The sequence below is a fragment of the Aedes aegypti genome, chromosome 2, assembly GCF_002204515.2.
Source record: "Aedes aegypti strain LVP_AGWG chromosome 2, AaegL5.0 Primary Assembly, whole genome shotgun sequence".
Classification (NCBI taxonomy): domain Eukaryota; kingdom Metazoa; phylum Arthropoda; class Insecta; order Diptera; family Culicidae; genus Aedes; species Aedes aegypti.
In genome coordinates this window covers 40,387,221-40,406,319 of record NC_035108.1, presented here as the reverse complement: position 1 = coordinate 40,406,319, position 19,099 = coordinate 40,387,221, and the positions used below count along the sequence as shown (strand labels likewise).

Sequence of the window (19,099 nt, the reverse complement as noted above, 5' to 3'; positions counted from 1 at the left end):
CAGCGAATGTTACAAGTATTGACACACAGTGATCGACGCCAAACAGTGGATGGTGTGTGTCTGTTTTGTTTTTGATCATGGCTTGTTATCTTCAACAAACGACAAATGTCATGCGTGTTGTATGAACGCAGGCGGTTAAATGGGATGAAATTATGGCTCGTGTGTCAATGATCTTTGAATTTTCCAAAGCCTGAGCAGTCCTCAAGAGGGGCTTTATCCAGCTCACCCTCTTCCAGTAATACAGCCTTAAGGTGATGCGCGTATGCCGTTGCGTTGCGACAGCCAATACTACCATCAATGGTAAAAATTTGCTCAAAGCAAAGTGGTGCCGTGACGAATGTGCTGTACATGATCCAGACTTCGGCTATCGACAACAGTTGTAGCTGTATGTCAGAAACAAAAATGACTACCGGGTACCCCCGTTGGTTTGACCACTTTTAATTTGAACACTTTTTAATTTGAACCCCGCTAATTTGCACATCGTTCAAATTAATAATGGTTCAAACGTCAAAAATCACATGGCACATAGAGTCAGTGAACCAAAATGTACCGTCAAAAACTGTAGTGAGCGTGACAATCACACATAGACTACCATGACTTTCATGCAACAAAAACTTTCATGTGATACTGAAAATAAAAGTCATGCGCGACTGTGACTATTTTTTGGTCAGCAATAAATGTATCATGGTTGTAATGAATTACTGTAGTAGACGTTAATCTGTATTATCATAATGTGCCACTCACAATGTGCACCGATTGAAATATGTTTTTCTTTTCATTCTTGTATCAACCAGCCGCACCAGCTTGAGGGCTGTCCATAACTCACGGGTTATTCAGAGTCTATGAATGAAGAGTTGCGCGAAGAGACTTCTTTGAATGGTTGTTCTTCTTCGTCTTCGAAAATAGCCCCTATCTGTTTTGCTGGCCTGCTCGATAGGTAGACGGTTTGACAGTTTGATAGGTAGATTTGGTTTCACTCTTCGCGCAACTCTCCATTCATAAACTCTGGGGTTATTTTTCTATTTTTAGACTCCTCTTCCTTCGTCGGTCGGTTTTTCGTTTATACAAAAAAAATGTGCCGATCGTGATCTTTGGTCAAACAAACTACCCCCGCCCTTCTTCCCCCATGGATGACCACGTTGTTTATGGACAGCACCTTGTGCGAGAACGGCTCGAAGCAGAAACCTACGAATAAAGAGGGTAGAAGCAAACCTAAAAAAACCCTGGTGCTCCGTTTGTGCCACTTTTTTGTTGCTTCCAATGAACGCCCTCTCCTCCAATGGACCAATGCACAAGTTTAGTCGTTGACGTTTTAGCGTTACCATGGTAGCTAGTGAATACGGCGCCGCTCAAATGTCAAATTAGTGAATTCGTGCAAAGGTCCATGAACCAATGCACGAGTTCACTAATTTGACGTTTGAGCGGTGCCGAATTCACTCGTTGCCATGGTCACGTAAAAACACGGGACCGCTCAAACGTCAAATAGTGTACTCGTGCATCGGTCCATTGTGCAGCAGTGAAAACGCAGCTGTGTTGAAGTGGCGATTTGGATCAGAAGCAAACGAATGAAGAGTTGTCGCTACGATCGCAGCTGCGTCGTGATTGTTTTTTACATTCATTTCGCATTCCCGTCATCCACAACAGCATAACGTTCATGGGAGGCTGAAAAGAATTGCACGCTACTCTTACCCATGTCAGGTAATACATTCATGGCTGCAGTAAGAATGTATCAGTAGCAACCTGAATGTCACAAATGAATTTTTTGAAACCTCTAGCATGTGAATGTAACAGCAATGCGATAATAGCATCAAAAATGTATTATACGCTTCACTGGGCAAGATCATACTATTCATGTTGTTTATGATCCGATGTCTGAAATCTATGCAAAACTTATGATTTATGCAAATGTCATCGTGTCAGACGATATTTCAATTGACACTTTTTTGTGTTTATCGACGTTCATTCGAAAGCTCGTGTTGTGACTGCTGACCATGGCAACGAAACGAACGTCGCGCAAAGTGTCGAATGTTTACAGCACTGAAATTTTTGCTACGTTTTCTTTCATTTACTGGTAGTAAGTACAATTAATTCGATTTTTACGTAAATACATCGACGGGTTTTCAAAGTTTATTTGAGCATGTATTAGAATAAAAACATTACCAATAACAATTCCGACCAGGGACAGTCATAACAATATTGACTCAACATTCTCTACGCCGTTTCCACTCCAACTCGATCAGCTTGGTTTTCACATATTTTCAATCTTGTGACTTCCAGTACCGTAAACTGGGGGGAAGTTGATCACTTTTGAGCGATTCTGTGCTATAATTCCTAGTGGGATGCATGTATTATCATCCAAATATTTTTAAAACCTGTACTGGTTGAATGTTTAACGAATTATATAAATGAAATTTTGACGAATTATTATCGTAATAACAAAAACAATTTTTGGAGATCAAAAAGTGGTGTTTTTGATTCCGGGGTGAAGTTGATCAATTACTGCGATAGGTTTCCTAAAATAAAGAAGTATGCTATTCACTAAATATGGGGTCACTGAATCTGAATCGAGACTTAAAAATCTTACAACTTATTGATAAATCGGGTATTTTTTCAATTGAAAGTTGTGAATTACAGATTACACCACATTAAACGCCTAAAGGTAGGCAATTTTCTTTGAAATTAGCAACCCTCTTGGAAAAATATCATTTTTCTCTAAAAAAAGGTAATTGTATTCTCAATACAAATTCGAAACTGGGTACACAAAACATATCTGGAATGTATGAAACAATTTATTAAAACTGTAGCTTTGTATAGCCGAGGAAAAAGTCGATTGTTTGGAGAAGAACCCTTCAACAGTTCATGAAAAATTTCCGAACCGAATTTATGAAAATCAAGAGTAGCTATCAGGTAATGCCACAACTCAGATATTGTGATAATTGAAATCGTGTCATAGCTCTTATAACAGTCTATACATGTGGGTACGGGAATGATCAACTTCTCCCCGCTGATCAACTACACCCCGAATTACGGTACGTCCCCTTTTTCTTCCATAAAATTGATGAGATAATCCACACTTTCGATTGCCTTGTCGTGTTTTTCACGATCTTCATTACATTCCACAATTTGAATGGCACTTTCAGTAATCGTGTCATGTTGTTCAATCTCACTTGTAGAATCATGTAAATCCGGAGAGGAATAATCATTGGAATCAGCATGACGGTTAATAATGTAATCCACGATCTCTTGATCTGTATACAGATCGCAATCTCCAGTAATTTTGCATCCATTCAAATCATAGACACTATCATCCAGCCATTGCATCACTTCATCGGAAGATTGATGTTCTTCTAAAGCGTTAGTAAAAGAAGCCACTAAGGCTAAAACATCCGCATCAAGAGAGTCGTCTTCGTCGCTATCCAAGATAAACTGTGGATACTCGTCGATCAACTTTTTCCATGATCCTTCAATAGTGTGAAGCCAGTTGATAACTTCACGCAATGAAATTTTCTTCAGCTTCTCTTCGAAATCCAAATCGTCGTTAGTCAAAAGTAAGTGCAACATTAGCTTCTTTTTATAACGTTTCTTGACCGCATTGAGGACTCCCTGATCCATGGGTTGGCCGATTGACGTGACATTTGGAGGTAGATATACAACTTTTATCTCACCATACTAAAGAGTATCACCACCATCGTGGTGTGCCGAACAGTTGTCAAGCAAAAGTAAAGCACGCGGTTCGCGGTTATTGATTCTTGCAAATGCTTCAACTGAAGGCACGAATTGATCAAAGAACCACTCCCTGAAAAGTACCCTGTTCATCCATGCTTTCATCGAACTTTTGTAGTAAACCGGAAGCAACGATTTGTCCTTAGGCAGGCTCCTCGGATTTTCAGCAGTTCCCAAAAGCATCAGTGGCAACTTGTTTGATCCGTCGATGTTGCAACATGGCATGAAAGTGACGCGGGATTTTATCACTTTCCTCCCTTCCGCTATGTCTTTATCGAGCAAAGTCAGCGTTCGAGATGGTAATAGTTTGAAAAACAGTCCTGACTCGTCAGTGTTATATATCTCAAGTTTCTCGTATCCCTTCGACAAAATGATCTGCATTAGGTGGTCTTTGAAGGAAGTTAATGCTTCTTCATCTCCGGAAGCTTTTTCACCCGAGACAGTAAGCATGCGCAAGCCATAACGTTTACGGAACCTATCATACCACCCATTTGTAGCGGTGAACGTCACATCTTTCGGATATTTCTGCTTTTTCTGGAACATCGAGAATAGCAGCTCCGCTTTGGTTTTTACTGCGTCTGGCGTAATTGTGTGCTTTTTATTTCTCTCCTGCAGCATCCACACGAACAGAGCTTCCTCCAAATCGACAAATCTTGCTGTTTTGGTAGTGCGCCTACCAGAGACTCCGTTTTCTCTATACCGGCTTTCAGTTGTTCTGATCGAGTCCCTATTGCGGGAAATGTACAATACTGTAGACTTGCAGACGTTGAACCTACGAGCAATTTTTTCAAGGGAAGTTTTTCCTACATCCAGTTGCTCGATCACTTCCAGCTTCTGCTCCAACGTAAGTGTAACATGCTTTCTTTTTTTGTTCACAGCAGTCCCAACATTTTCCTTGTTTTCACCGGAAAGCAACCTACAATTTAAGTTGAGATGAAGATAAATCATGCACTATATTAGAATTTATGAAATTACTTGCCTTTTCTTGCCTTTTTCCGCTTCCATTATAACTTTTACAACAAACTAAATAATCAACAAGTTTATGACGACGGTGAGTTCTTTTTTTTTTAAACAATAACAAAGAATACGGTTCCCAGAAAACAACAATATTGGGATGTACAGGGTTACCAGTTGTTCAAATTAAAAATGAACCCCGTTAATTTGCATGAGTAACCGTTCAAATTAACGGGGGTGCACGGTATCGTCCCCTCGTCAGTGTTAAGTACACGTCGAAGAAACGGTTTGCCATCAAAAGATTTTCGAATTCAAATGTCTATGTTGTCCAGATCTTCCGGATCTTTCGGCTAATTGAATCTTTTGCGTCTTTGGATGATTTTGCGCTGTTCATTTTGGCCTTAGCGATGAATTAATCCCGAGAGAGACTCGCGAAGAGGAAAAATTTCAACGTCATATGCAGCCCAGATTCCGCTGTCACGAAACGTCAAACGCAGCCCGCAGTTTGTATGGCTGCAAAAGTGAAAGGTATTGTATTCACAATAAACTGTTATTGAAAACCTCAGTTGACGGAGCATTTTTTTTTCCAAAGTTGCTGATTAATCTAAACACAAGATTAGTTATTTCTAATGTCTGCTACGTTTGCTGGCATGAAATTTCACTCATAAGGCTTTTTATGATTCGATGTGATGCAAACGCAATCATTTTTTACTGAGAGGTTCATGTGAGAGTTTGAAGGGCTTGCGCATGATTGGCATCAACACAAAGTGGAATAAGAAAAAACTCAGCAACCACAGAAAAAGAAGACCGTCTTCGCGAGTCCCGTCTCAGATTAACCTATGGATCAATGCACGTGTTCATTATCTGACGTTTTAGCGGTGCCGTGTTATTTATGTGACCATGAAAACCAGTGAATTCGGCACCGCTCAAACGTCAAATTAGTGAACTCCACCGGTCCATTGATTATTTAATGGACCGATGCACGAGTTCATTAATTTGACGTTTGAGCGGTGCCGAATTCACTTGTTACCATGGCCACATAAATAACATGGCACCGCTCAAACGTCAAATAGTGAACTCGTGCTTTGCTCCATAGAAAGTGTATTAAAGATACTAGCTTGGACTTATGTTCATTCTGGTCTCACACAAGAGAACAAAAGAGTGATCGATTGTCAAGAGAAGACGCACCCGCATAGTATGAGAGAAGAATTGAGAGATAAAACATTAATACAATCAATTCCGGTACTGTAGACGCTGAAGCCTCACATGATTTTTTTTTTCAGGTTTATCCGATGATCCAGCTGCGCGTTCTGTTAACTCTTAACAAAACACTGCCGACTCGACTTGGAGAGAACTTGCCTCATGATTGTGTTCCTTAGTAATGGTGATATTCGATTTTTGCTCTGTTCCACGTATGAATGCACGAACACTGCATGGGCCGGGTGGTCCAGCTGTTTGATGTAGCCCACGATCCCAATCTACTATCAAGAAAGAATGTCAAACAATTTGACATAAGAAAAAAACAATAGTGTTGGGTACCATCAAAATACCGTTCTCTCGGCTAACTGGTATGTCCTTCAGATGACCTTCTTCTCGCTGGTCGGAATCGTCGTCAGCCAAATTATTTGCAAGTAATTGTCGTTGATGGGCTTAACGTTCCCAGTGGGATTCTTCTGCAACACAGTTCACACAACACAGGTTACACAAAAAATACACTATATTTACTAGACATTATATGTTTACAATAAATTAACATTTTTTCCAAACATATAACAACACTAAACGGAATTCGTGTGGAGGTTCGCCCTTCGGTGACCGATCGCGAGCAGTAGTAGTGGACAACTAACTTCTCTCGATTTCTCCGCTACGTTCTTGTCCAGTCCAATGCTCTTATGGGGATAGGTAATCTGAGTGACCGCTTGAGTGACCCACGCGGATCTCACCTTGTTCGACAGATCCCTTTGCGTGGCTTCGTTCGTTCAGAGCAGATACCTAGTTCGTCAACAAATAGTTTACCTTTTTGTTAAGATGATGTGTAAAACCATTAGAGCAACATTTTAACTTTGCTCTTACTGCTCGGATCTGTTTGATATTTTCATCGTCTGCGCCATGTGTAGGTTCAGTGGAGCTTGTTGATGGCAAAGCTGTTCTGGTCTCATCTTCACTAGCAAGATGTCCTTCAACGGCGTCTTGTGGTTTATCACTCATCACACTTCTGAACTTTTGCCGGTGATGTTTTATGCGTTTTACTTGAGACAATGCATTTTCTGTACGATTATTATGATCGATCTGGTCTACGGAGTCATACGATAATCCAGAGCTTCGGTTCCGCTTAGGGAGCTTGTACCAATGCACTATGGGCCAGGGACGCAATCTGGCGGGACAAAATTAATAACTCGGTAACGAAGCGTTTCCGGTATTCGGTGTCTTCGGCAAAGTTTTTTGTAACAATAAGGACCATCTACTGACATAAACGGATAATTCGTAAATCGTCTGCATAGGTGGTGCCACAATCTAACTTCTTACTGTGACGTTCTAGAGACTTGGTATGTTCGGAAAAGTTGTTCATTTTGATAAAATAAACAACTCTCTCGAAGACGTCAAAATTCCACAGCCTAGGGATGATACACAAATTATGTCACGCTAAATTTCAACTTTTTCGACCCCCCCCCCTTTGTCACACTTTTTGTATGAGCACTCCGAAAATTTTGTAAGGGTTGTCACGCTTGGCTCGACCCCCTCCCCCCCTTGAACCGTGACGTAATTTGTGCATGACCCCCACTGTTTTCAAGTTGTTGGCAAAATTAGGGAAAATAAGTGAGTAAAAAAAACGATTTTTCCACTGAATTTGACATTTTTCCTAAGAACCATGTCATATATTTTTTGCTTTTTTTTTTTTTTTTTTAAATCTTTATTTGAGTGTATTTTAACGCACGAGGGCTAGTTCTACACTATATTTTTTGCTGATAAATATATAACAAACACAATCTCTGGTGAGAAAAAAAAAATAATACGAAGCAAAAAATTTGAGAAATAATGAAAAAACTTGAAAAATAGAGCAGTTTTTCAACCTTAATATCTTCAAAAGCGCAAAAAATCACAAGCTCAAATTTTTAGGCAACATTGAACAATACTTTATGGAACGGATGTCAAAATTTCTCCTCCTTCTCTTCGTTAAAAACTTTTTTATAGATTTTCAATCAGGAGATACAGATCTTGACGACTCATGAAGATGCGGAACAAAAATCAAAACTGGAAGATTAAGCCATTTGAACACCTAGGTTTGGCAGCAAAGTTGTTTCTGGTCAAAAGAGCTACAATTTGCATAAATGACATATAATACACGCGTAATCGCATAACTGTTCGAAGCGTCAATTTCATTATTTTCCAAGTTAAACCTCGCAATCTGTACTTTGATTTCTCATAATTTTCATATTCATTATTATAAACAACTCATTTTCTTACTTGTGCTGGTTAAAGAGTATACCTAAAAATAGTCAAAAATCTCGAAGAGTTGCAGAGAGTTGCAGCTGTATCTTTCAGATTTCTTAGAGGACACTCTAAGAAACATGTCTGTGAGTGATTTAGAGTGGATCTCGGTGGAACTCTTGTTGAATCGATAATCAAAGTTACAAGTTAGTATTTCATAAGTTGGATTTCGATAACCAACTTATCATGCCGATTTCTCATATCACGCTAGCGGTTTAACTCGGGCTAGGGGCAAAATTCACCATGCGCATGGGATAAATGAACGTGTACTCACGGTTTGACTTTACCTGCGTGGAGGCATCGGCGGTTGCTGCGGCACCTCACGTGGCTGACACGCGGATCTCCTCCGGACTTCGCTTCTGCTACTCGCTTGCCGTTCTCAACGGCGCCTCACACGGGATTCGTGGACTTGCTCGACGGGGTACAGCCGTCACATCGGTGGTCGTCGCCAACGATGGCTTAATCGGTAGCGTGCGCGACTCTCACGCGGGGGTCACCGGTTCGAAAACGGTTCGGGACGGTCGACGGAACATTGCTTGTTGTTCACACGGGTTTGCTGTATATCGGTCCGAAACAGACTCGCTCGCTGTTGCTGCCCTGCCAAGGGCGCGGGTTGATGGTACGCTTGCCCTCTCCGGCTCACGTGTACCGCCGGGAAAACTCCGAAGCTGGAATGCGGGGTCGAAAACTACCGCTGACGATTGTGTGTGGTGCGACGGGCCTTGCAACTTGCCACAAATCCTGTCAACGGAAACATGCCGACACACAGCCTTAACTTATCATATGCCCACGGACACCTTATTGCACCACGGAATTACCTATCACATTCAAGGTTCTACACTCGCACAATAACCGCCAACTTGCACAAAGCACTACCACGTCACTTAACTTTTGCCTAACTAGCTAATTGAGGGAAATAAGGGAAAAATCTAAATTAGTAACCTAAAAGTCTCTTCACGTTTAACTATAGTTCACCTAGAACTTCACACCACGGCGCGTTTAGGATACTAGGACCGCTCTCGCCTCTTCCACAGACCAGAACGAAGTGAAAGAGTCAAGTTCAGAGACGCGAGATTTGCAAATCTTCGTCGTTGGAAATTACGCAAAATCTACGAAGTAGAATTTCGCGAAGGTCAAAAATCGCCTTCACGCATACTACTTTCTCTATCCGTCGGGAGAAAGCATTCATCATTTCACTCGAAGTGAGTGATAACTACAAGGGGTATTTCAATGGTATAATTCAACATAAGGAAATTATTCTGTACAACTTAAACTAATATTCATTTTAAATCCAATTATTCTTGGTACCGCCACGGGCTTGGAGAAATCCGGATTTGCCATCGACTCTGATGCTTCAGAGAATGCGGTAGGAGCTGCGTTAGTCCAGGAGCAGGAAGGACAGACGAGAGTAATCGGATATTTTAGTAAGAAGCTGAGTTGCACCCAGTAGAAGTACTCGGCAGTAGAGAAAGAGTGTCTCGGAGTCCTACTGGCCATAGATAACTTCAGGCACTACGTGGAAGGCACTCGATTCAAGGTGGAGACGGATGCGAGAAGTCTGCTGTGGCTCTTAAAAATCGGAGCAGAATCCGGGAATTTGAAACTCCTCCGGTGGGCCCTTCGATTCCAATCCTACGAAATCGAACTCGAGTACCACAAAGGGAAGAACAACATAACCGCCGTCCAGATCGATCGAAACGGTTATGGTGATCCGGCCGAATCCAGACTACGAAGAGCTAGCTGCGGACCATTGGCGTAGGAACAGGGGGGGGGGGGGGGCAGGGGGGCCAAGCCCCCTCAAGAACCATCCAGGCCCCCCCCAGAATTTTTGATGATAATAAAAAAAAACAATTACAGGCGCAATATGAAGCAAAATTTACTGAATCAATGTACATGACTCTTGTTATGGACGAACAATTCTTCAGTAGTTACGTTATTTTATGTTTTACAACACCATAGTGAGAAAACCTCGCTTGTTTTATACAGCATTAGCGTGGCGGTTCTGAGTTTAGTGAATCGCGCGACAACCGAAAGCTTAACCGTCCGGCTGTCGATCCATTGATTGCTGTTAGAACTAGTTTCTTGTAGTATGCGAATAGCGAAATTTTTCGACAGTCCGTTGCGAAAAATACAGTGGTACAAGAAGGGGAAGTTTGATTCCGAAAATTCGTTTTTTTTTCTGAATAATCCAAATGATGCTGTTTTAGCATAAAGCAGCATTCTGATTTCTAATGTTTTTGGAGGATACCCTTCTCGAAGTGTGTGGTGATGCTGATGATTTCCATTATGAGAATTCACTAAAGAAATCCATTCATTGACTTTTGTATAATGTCCGAGAAAAATAATTGAAAAAATAGACAAAATTACTAAAGGAATTTCTCAGACAATACGAAGCGGGAATTTTTGTCGAAAACTAAAACTTTCAAATAAAAACATTCAAGGAACTTCGGCATAGCAAAGCTTTTTTTTCAGATGAGTAACAGAGATATAACCTGGTATAAAAAATGTAACAAAATCGAGGAATATTTAAGGGCGGCTTCAGAGCTTTTATAAAACTTTTCGAAATTAGTCGAACAATATTGTGGGACTTGTTCACACTTTCAAAGCGAATTCCTCCTGGTGGACATTCATTCCTTTTATGTCTACTTTTTATTAGCAAATTGATTCCGAGAGAAAATATTCCCGGATTTACCTGAAAAATGTTACTTAATCTTTCAAAAGATCAGTTTCCTTCGCAATCCCTTCAATAATCATTGACTCTGTCAAATCTAATTTTGAGATTATCGCTGGAAGTTCAATTAGAAAGTCTTCTGTGAATTTATTTAAATAGTTTTCCCAAAAATGTTATAATAAATTCTTCCTCGAGGTTCAGCAAAAGTCCTTGAGAAATATTTCCAAATACTTCAGAAATCGCGTAATTCTTCTGTTCTTTTTAGAAATTTTGCTTCAAATGCCCGGATTATTCAAGAATTGGAAAGAAAATTGTTTTTGAAATGCCTTCAAATTTTCAGAGGAAATTTGTTGAAAAACTTCCAGGAAAAGTTTTGATTCCGGAACTAGCATAACAGTAAAGGAATCTCTAGAGAAACATGTAGCAAAATAACTGAGGTGGGGAAAAGATTTATTAAGATATTAATGAAAAAAATTGTATTGATCTTCCTTAAAACACTTTTTCAGAAATAATTTAACCATATTCTTAGTTTGATTTTTTTAGCGTTACGAGAGCGACATTCAGAATTGAAGAAAACCAGAAGTCAAGGAAGGATAGATTTCAAGGATAATTTCTAAAGAAGATTCTGATGGATCTTCAGAAGAAATTTGTTTTATTTGTTTACTAATTAGATTGTTCTGTAATTTACCTCTGAAGAATAAATTATAAATTATCTTTTATTGTACCATTGTTCAGCTTTTGTTCTACCAGCTTCAACATTTTGTTGTTTTTCTTTCCTTCGCATGACGTTTTTGAGGCACTTCATACAAAAATCTTTCCATACTCGTACAAAAATCATTCCATATTCTATATAAGAACTCTGCATTTTTTTCGAAACTCTTTTAATTTACCTCTCTTTAGATTTTTGTTAGCAACATTTTAAAACATCTTAAGAAAGGTAAGCTATAAGAATTTCGAGAAAAAATGCAGACTTCTTATATGTATAGTGTCTGATTCCTGAAAATCCAGCAGGAATTCCTCAACAAATTTTGAGAGTAATGCAAAAGTTTTCATTAGGTTTTAAATTTATTTAAATCTTAAAATTTTGCGTTAAACATCTACAGTACTACAACTTAATCGATAATGAAGCCTTCAAAAAAGTTTGTTTGGAATTTCAAGAGGTAGGAAAAAAATAGGTTCTACATCAATATGTGCAGCATAGTATCATGAAACTTCGGATTTTAGTTACAAATTGAAAGTATTTGTAACTAAAAAAAAATAAAAATTCCATTCATTTTCTATTATGAAAGTATTATTCTATTATAGATTATTCTATTATAGAAGTAGAAAAAGAACAATAATTTAAAAAAAAAAACCTCTGATCGCGCAGCGATTCGGGTCCTAATTACGTTGTGTGATAATTGGTAAAAAATAAGTAAAACACGACCGACTTTCTAGCCGTCCTGCCATGGCGGAGGCACAAGAACTTAGGGTTTCGTTCTACTTCGTCGTAAGCGCTACTATTCGTCGTATCAATCTTAAAATGTTCCACTTCGGCGGATATTCCAACTTACCTGCAACAAAGATTCATTTTCCAAATGTAATTTTGTGAAAGCTTTTATGATTCGTCCACCTGTACACCAAAAATGCAATGAAACTACTGTATTTCGATAAATAACTTCAGTTCAATTATCCACTTTACACTTTTTCACCGAAATCGCATGGACGAACACGATTTGAGAGAAATGCTTAGCGATCGACATCAGTCACACCACTTTCCAACACAAGTTTCTTCCCGCCCCCCTGTGTGACTTACATCGCCGGGCACTTATTTTCACTATGGAAAACCTTCGTACTTCTTCACTGAAGGATTTCATTCCAATCACACGCCGTAAAACTTCAATAAATCCCCAAATTTTACGAAATTTCCTCAACCGCCGCGTATAATTGAGAATGTAAACAAAGTTCAATCCGTCGTACTGAGAAAAAAAAGCTTGTGCGCATCAATGTGTGCGCGACCCTCGACGTAAAAATACGGTTCCCTTGATTGTGTTGTTTTCGCTGTACTGTGAGCAAATGCCAGAATTGTACGGTCAAAAGGAATTGTGTTCATATGTTTGGGCTGAATTTTGACGAGGAACAATTAATTTTAAAGGAAATTAGTATATTCCATCATGCTGAAGGAATGGAGGGAGATGCCCGTAGATCTATATTTTCTAGTAAAACATTTTATTATAGCGTTGATGTATTGTGTTTTAACCACTCAATACATCAAAGTGAGCCGTAAGTTGTGAGACGAATCTGGAAACTGATTGCGACGGAGTTGAAAACGATACGACGGATTGAGAATACGGTAAGATGCATTTTCTTTGCATTATTTCCAAAAAGAGATCAAGATTTATCAAAATGTTATTGTACAATGCTAAAGCCGTTTTGAGAAAGAATTGTTTGGCATCGGTTTATATCAGCATCATTCACTGCAATACTGGGAAAATTGCAGTTCTCACTGATCAATGCTTAATACGATGGATACTAGCACATCACCCTATAGTAATATTTATTGAATAAAATACGATCTATTTCTTATACACATATGTGGTGGTAAAATGGTAGGGTAAATGTACACATATTGAATGTTTTGCACAAACAACCTCCTACAAGGACCACTTAAGCTTTTCTGTGAGGTACATTGTCAACAATTTTCAGAAATTCAGGGGTTTAATTCTTGAATTTTAGACAGGAGTTAAGTTATTTTTTTTTCGAATCATATTTAAGCTGCAATTATTCAAAAAATCGACAATGAAGTTCTTTCAAACTCTTCTTTAGTGATTCGTAGAGGAATTTGTAAAGCAATTCCTAAAAAATATTGAGATATGCCTGGAGTAAAAAAATCCTGAGATTACCAAATTCGCAAAAAAAAGAAGTTTTTTCTAAAACCTGAAATAATACATAATGGAATCCCTGGAGATTTTTTTAAGAAGTTCAAGAATAAACTGCACAATCTCCGTAAATTTGATGAAAGGTTTCTTCCTAAAAGAATCGTTAGTGCGGTTTGAAAAAAAAATCTCTGGGAAATGCTCAGATGAATCATTGGTAAAATTTTCGGAAGAATCTTAGAGAAACAATAATATACCTTTGAGAAAGCCCTGACAAAATGACTGGGAAATTCTTTGAGTATTTTTGCGGAAGGGTTTTTGAAAAAAAACAGTTGAACGTATTCCACTAGGCAATTTATAGGAATGTTAGAATTCTTTAAAAATTTCTTAGTAAGGCATTTTTAAAAATAAAAATAAATTGTTATCGAGATAGTTTTGAAGGAATGCGAGATATTGCTGATTGATTTGAGATAAATCTAAGAAACAATTATCTGTGAAAAATACACATAGATTTATAGAGAAATCCATGAATAACATTTGCCCAATTTAATTCATTTTAATTGGTAGGTGTTCAGACAGACCGGACTAGATGATATTTTGTCGAGCTAAAGATACGTTAAGAACTCTGACAATTCAGAATTTTTCGATATTGTTTTGATACAGATGTATCCTCGAATAGATAAGTTGCATTATTACAGCAAATAATGCAAATATGTTAATATTTCGAGTGCCTGGGGCTGGGGTACGTTTTCCTGAAACAATTAAAATACACTTGGTTCAGTCTGTCTGGACACCAACCAATTGGTCATGAAATTCTGGTGGAATATTACGAGGAATCTTTAAAGTAATACCTAGAAGAGTCATTAAATGTTTTGAGAAAGTTGTCCAGTTTTTGTTGCGTTTCTCTAAAACAATTTTGTAGACAAACTTTAGAAAGAACTTCAAAAGCAAAGTTGGAAAAACTGTTGGCGAATTATCTGAAGAATTCGTGAAATGAATCCTTGTTTAGTGATTTTGAGGATATTTTTGGTGACATTCTTACATTATTTTGTACTTTTTTTTTTTTGGAGGAATTCTTAAAAATTTCTGAAAGTCCTAAACAAATTGTTAATGAACACATGAGGATACTTTGACAATTGGAATGATTTTCCGTGGGAATCTTAGGACGAACTCAGTGAAAACTGGCAAAAAAGTTCTTAGTGAAAGCACTGAAAATTACGAACATAATTCATGAACAAATTCCCGTAGGAATTCTCAGAGGAATTTCTTCAAAACGCATAGTTGAACACCTGAAAAGAACAAGGAAAAAACACAAAGGACATTCCTTGACTGGATTGCAAAAAAAAATGAATCTTTTTCGTTGCGAAATTTGAAATTTATAAATATCACTGATGTGCCGCGAAATGAAACAAAATAACAAATAAATTGAATCAAGACAAATCTGTAAAAACAAGTTATTTTTTTTTCGAATCATATTTAAGCTGCAATTATTCAAAAAATCGACAATGAAGTTCTTTCAAACTCTTCTTTAGTGATTCGTAGAGGAATTTGTAAAGCAATTCCTAAAAAATATTGAGATATGCCTGGAGTAAAAAAATCCTGAGATTACCAAATTCGCAAAAAAAAGAAGTTTTTTCTAAAACCTGAAATAATACATAATGGAATCCCTGGAGATTTTTTTAAGAAGTTCAAGAATAAACTGCACAATCTCCGTAAATTTGATGAAAGGTTTCTTCCTAAAAGAATCGTTAGTGCGGTTTGAAAAAAAAATCTCTGGGAAATGCTCAGATGAATCATTGGTAAAATTTTCGGAAGAATCTTAGAGAAACAATAATATACCTTTGAGAAAGCCCTGACAAAATGACTGGGAAATTCTTTGAGTATTTTTGCGGAAGGGTTTTTGAAAAAAAACAGTTGAACGTATTCCACTAGGCAATTTATAGGAATGTTAGAATTCTTTAAAAATTTCTTAGTAAGGCATTTTTAAAAAATAAAAATAAATTGTTATCGAGATAGTTTTGAAGGAATGCGAGATATTGCTGATTGATTTGAGATAAATCTAAGAAACAATTATCTGTGAAAAATACACATAGATTTATAGAGAAATCCATGAATAACATTTGCCCAATTTAATTCATTTTAATTGGTAGGTGTTCAGACAGACCGGACTAGATGATATTTTGTCGAGCTAAAGATACGTTAAGAACTCTGACAATTCAGAATTTTTCGATATTGTTTTGATACAGATGTATCCTCGAATAGATAAGTTGCATTATTACAGCAAATAATGCAAATATGTTAATATTTCGAGTGCCTGGGGCTGGGGTACGTTTTCCTGAAACAATTAAAATACACTTGGTTCAGTCTGTCTGGACACCAACCAATTGGTCATGAAATTCTGGTGGAATATTACGAGGAATCTTTAAAGTAATACCTAGAAGAGTCATTAAATGTTTTGAGAAAGTTGTCCAGTTTTTGTTGCGTTTCTCTAAAACAATTTTGTAGACAAACTTTAGAAAGAACTTCAAAAGCAAAGTTGGAAAAACTGTTGGCGAATTATCTGAAGAATTCGTGAAATGAATCCTTGTTTAGTGATTTTGAGGATATTTTTGGTGACATTCTTACATTATTTTGTACTTTTTTTTTTTTGGAGGAATTCTTAAAAATTTCTGAAAGTCCTAAACAAATTGTTAATGAACACATGAGGATACTTTGACAATTGGAATGATTTTCCGTGGGAATCTTAGGACGAACTCAGTGAAAACTGGCAAAAAAGTTCTTAGTGAAAGCACTGAAAATTACGAACATAATTCATGAACAAATTCCCGTAGGAATTCTCAGAGGAATTTCTTCAAAACGCATAGTTGAACACCTGAAAAGAACAAGGAAAAAACACAAAGGACATTCCTTGACTGGATTGCAAAAAAAAATGAATCTTTTTCGTTGCGAAATTTGAAATTTATAAATATCACTGATGTGCCGCGAAATGAAACAAAATAACAAATAAATTGAATCAAGACAAATCTGTAAAAACAACGAAATTTGTAAAAATCGTGACTATTGCGACCGACATTACTTCTGTAAAACAAGTATTTACTAGGCCCCCCCCCCTAGGCCCCCTCCAGGAAAAAATCCTAGCTACGCCAATGCTGCGGACATTATAGCGAACCCGGTGAAATACGGCGAATACCGGGTAATAGACGGGAAGATCTGGAAGTACGCGAAAGGTACAAACCGTCAAAACGATCCACGGTTTTCGTGGAAGAAGTTGCCAGACGAAGCAGAGAGGCTCGCCATTATTCGAGAGGAGCATGATAAAGCCCATTTCGGGTTTGATAAAACCTTACCTGCCATCAAGGAACACTACGTTTGGCCAAAGATGAACCAGCAAATCCGCAAGTTCTGCAAAGAATGTTTGAGTTGCCAAACAAGCAAAGCAGGGAACAAGAATGTGACACCGCCAATGGGGTCACAGAAGCCGGTGGAGTACCCGTGGCAATTCGTCACACTGGACTACATTGGACCTCTACCAGCATCTGGCGAAAATCGTTGCACCTGTTTGCTAGTTGCTACTGACGTTTTCAGCAAATTTGTGCTTGTACAACCTTTTCGAGAGGCTAAAGCAGAACCGTTGGCAGAGTTTGTGGAAAATATGATTTTCCGGCTGTTTGGTGTTCCGGAGAACATTCTTACGGACAATGAGACACAGTTTGTATTTAAGGTGTTCAAAAACCTTTTTAAGGCTTACGGCGTCAACCATTGGCTAACTCCTGCTTATCATCCCCAAGTCAACAACACTGAGCGTGTAAACAGGGTGATAACGACGGCAATAAGAGCGACCTTGAAAAAGGATCATAAACATTGGGCAGAAGGAATCCAGGAAATCGCTAATGCGATCCGGACTGCCGTCCATGATTCCACAAAATACAGCCCCTACGTTGTTGTGTTCGGGAGGAATCAGGTGTCAGACGGACGAGAGTATGCTCAAATACGAGACAACTACAAACCGAGCGAGACGAATGAGACGGAGGAAGCGGAAGAAAGGAAGAAACTGTGCGAAGAGGTGAAAGCGAACCTCTCAGCCGCCTACAAAAAGCATGAGAAGACTTACAATCTGCGCTCTAATGTAAGCTGTCCTAAATATGTTGCTGGGGAACGGGTATTGAAAAAGACCTTTGACCTCTCGGATAAAGGGAAAGGGTTTTGTAAAAAACTTGCTCCTAAGTTCGAGCCTTGTGTAGTAAGGAAGGTTCTTGGATCCCACACCTATGAGCTGGAGGACAACTCAGGCAAAAGGATTGGTGTTTTCTTTGCGGATCAGCTGAAAAAGCTGAACGCAGCCTCGTCTCATCTAAACTAAAAACAGAAGATCAAGCTATGTGCCTCTTTTAGAGCAACTACCGATTACGATGAGTACGAATCGAAAATAAAAACACCAAAAGGGCAAAATTTGACTTCGATCATCTCGAACCACGACGAGGAAATGGGAGAGGTGTCATAAACAAACCGAAAGTACTTCGAGTGGTGTCCAAATCACGACAAATTTTCGAAATTTAATCAAAAGCTCTGAAAAATCTCAAATGAGTGACAACGAGGAACAAATTTGCCCTATAAAGACCAACTACGGGTAGAAAAAATCGTCTTTAGCGACTGACAAGACGAGAAACAATACGTTTCAATGTAAATATTCATGTAAATAGTAGATTAGTTTAGTTGGTTAGTGATTGAAGTCCTACACTTCGTCCTACATTAAATCTAAAGTTAGTACTTAGGCTAGATTAAGATTAGATAATTGAAATAATCCACAATTTTTCCTTGATTTTTTCCATTTTCGTTTCCAATTTATTCCATAGTTTTTAGGTGTAGTTAAAATACCATGTAAATATCCCTTATTGCCATTGAATTTGTTCATTTTGTACCTAAAAATAGAAATCAAGCATTAGTTTTTTGAAAATTTTAAATTGAATTTGCTAATTAGAACATTTTATTTACCTTTTTTATAGTTGGCAGTTTCCAATGTTGCACTCTTTTCCGATTTGGTTCGCCGTCCAATAGTCCTCCCGTCTCTATTCACCGTTTCCAACCAGCTATCCTTTCGAAGTCTAGAATAGTCATCCTTCATCCAAGTTTATGCTTTTCCGGTTAGTTCAATCCATCCACACGTAGCTAGTCCTTTTTTGTCGATCCATAAACATCAAGTCCTTCTCCTGTAGTCAGCCCTCCTTATTCGATCCTCCTCCAGTTTGTTTTGATCCCATCCATTCTCCTTTGCCGATACATTCATGACCCGTCTATTTTTAGGCACTCCACCGAGTCCTTCTTTACCGATCGTTGTTTTGGGTTGGTCTGGGTCGATTCATCGCTCTTCCCCCAGCAACGAACACCTCCGTCGAGAGCTGATAGGCTT

General features: G+C 38.4%; 1 long non-coding RNA gene across 1 annotated transcript; it reads right to left on the bottom strand.

Moving 5' to 3' along the window:
• Positions 1-12,267: 12,267 nt before the first annotated feature.
• LOC110675411 lies at positions 12,268-13,462 on the bottom strand. Its single transcript, XR_002499463.1, has 2 exons — positions 13,361-13,462; positions 12,268-12,302 (listed from the first exon to the last, which is right to left on the bottom strand). It is a non-coding gene; the product is annotated as an uncharacterized LOC110675411 (long non-coding RNA).
• Between the last annotated feature and the right edge of the window lie 5,637 nt (positions 13,463-19,099).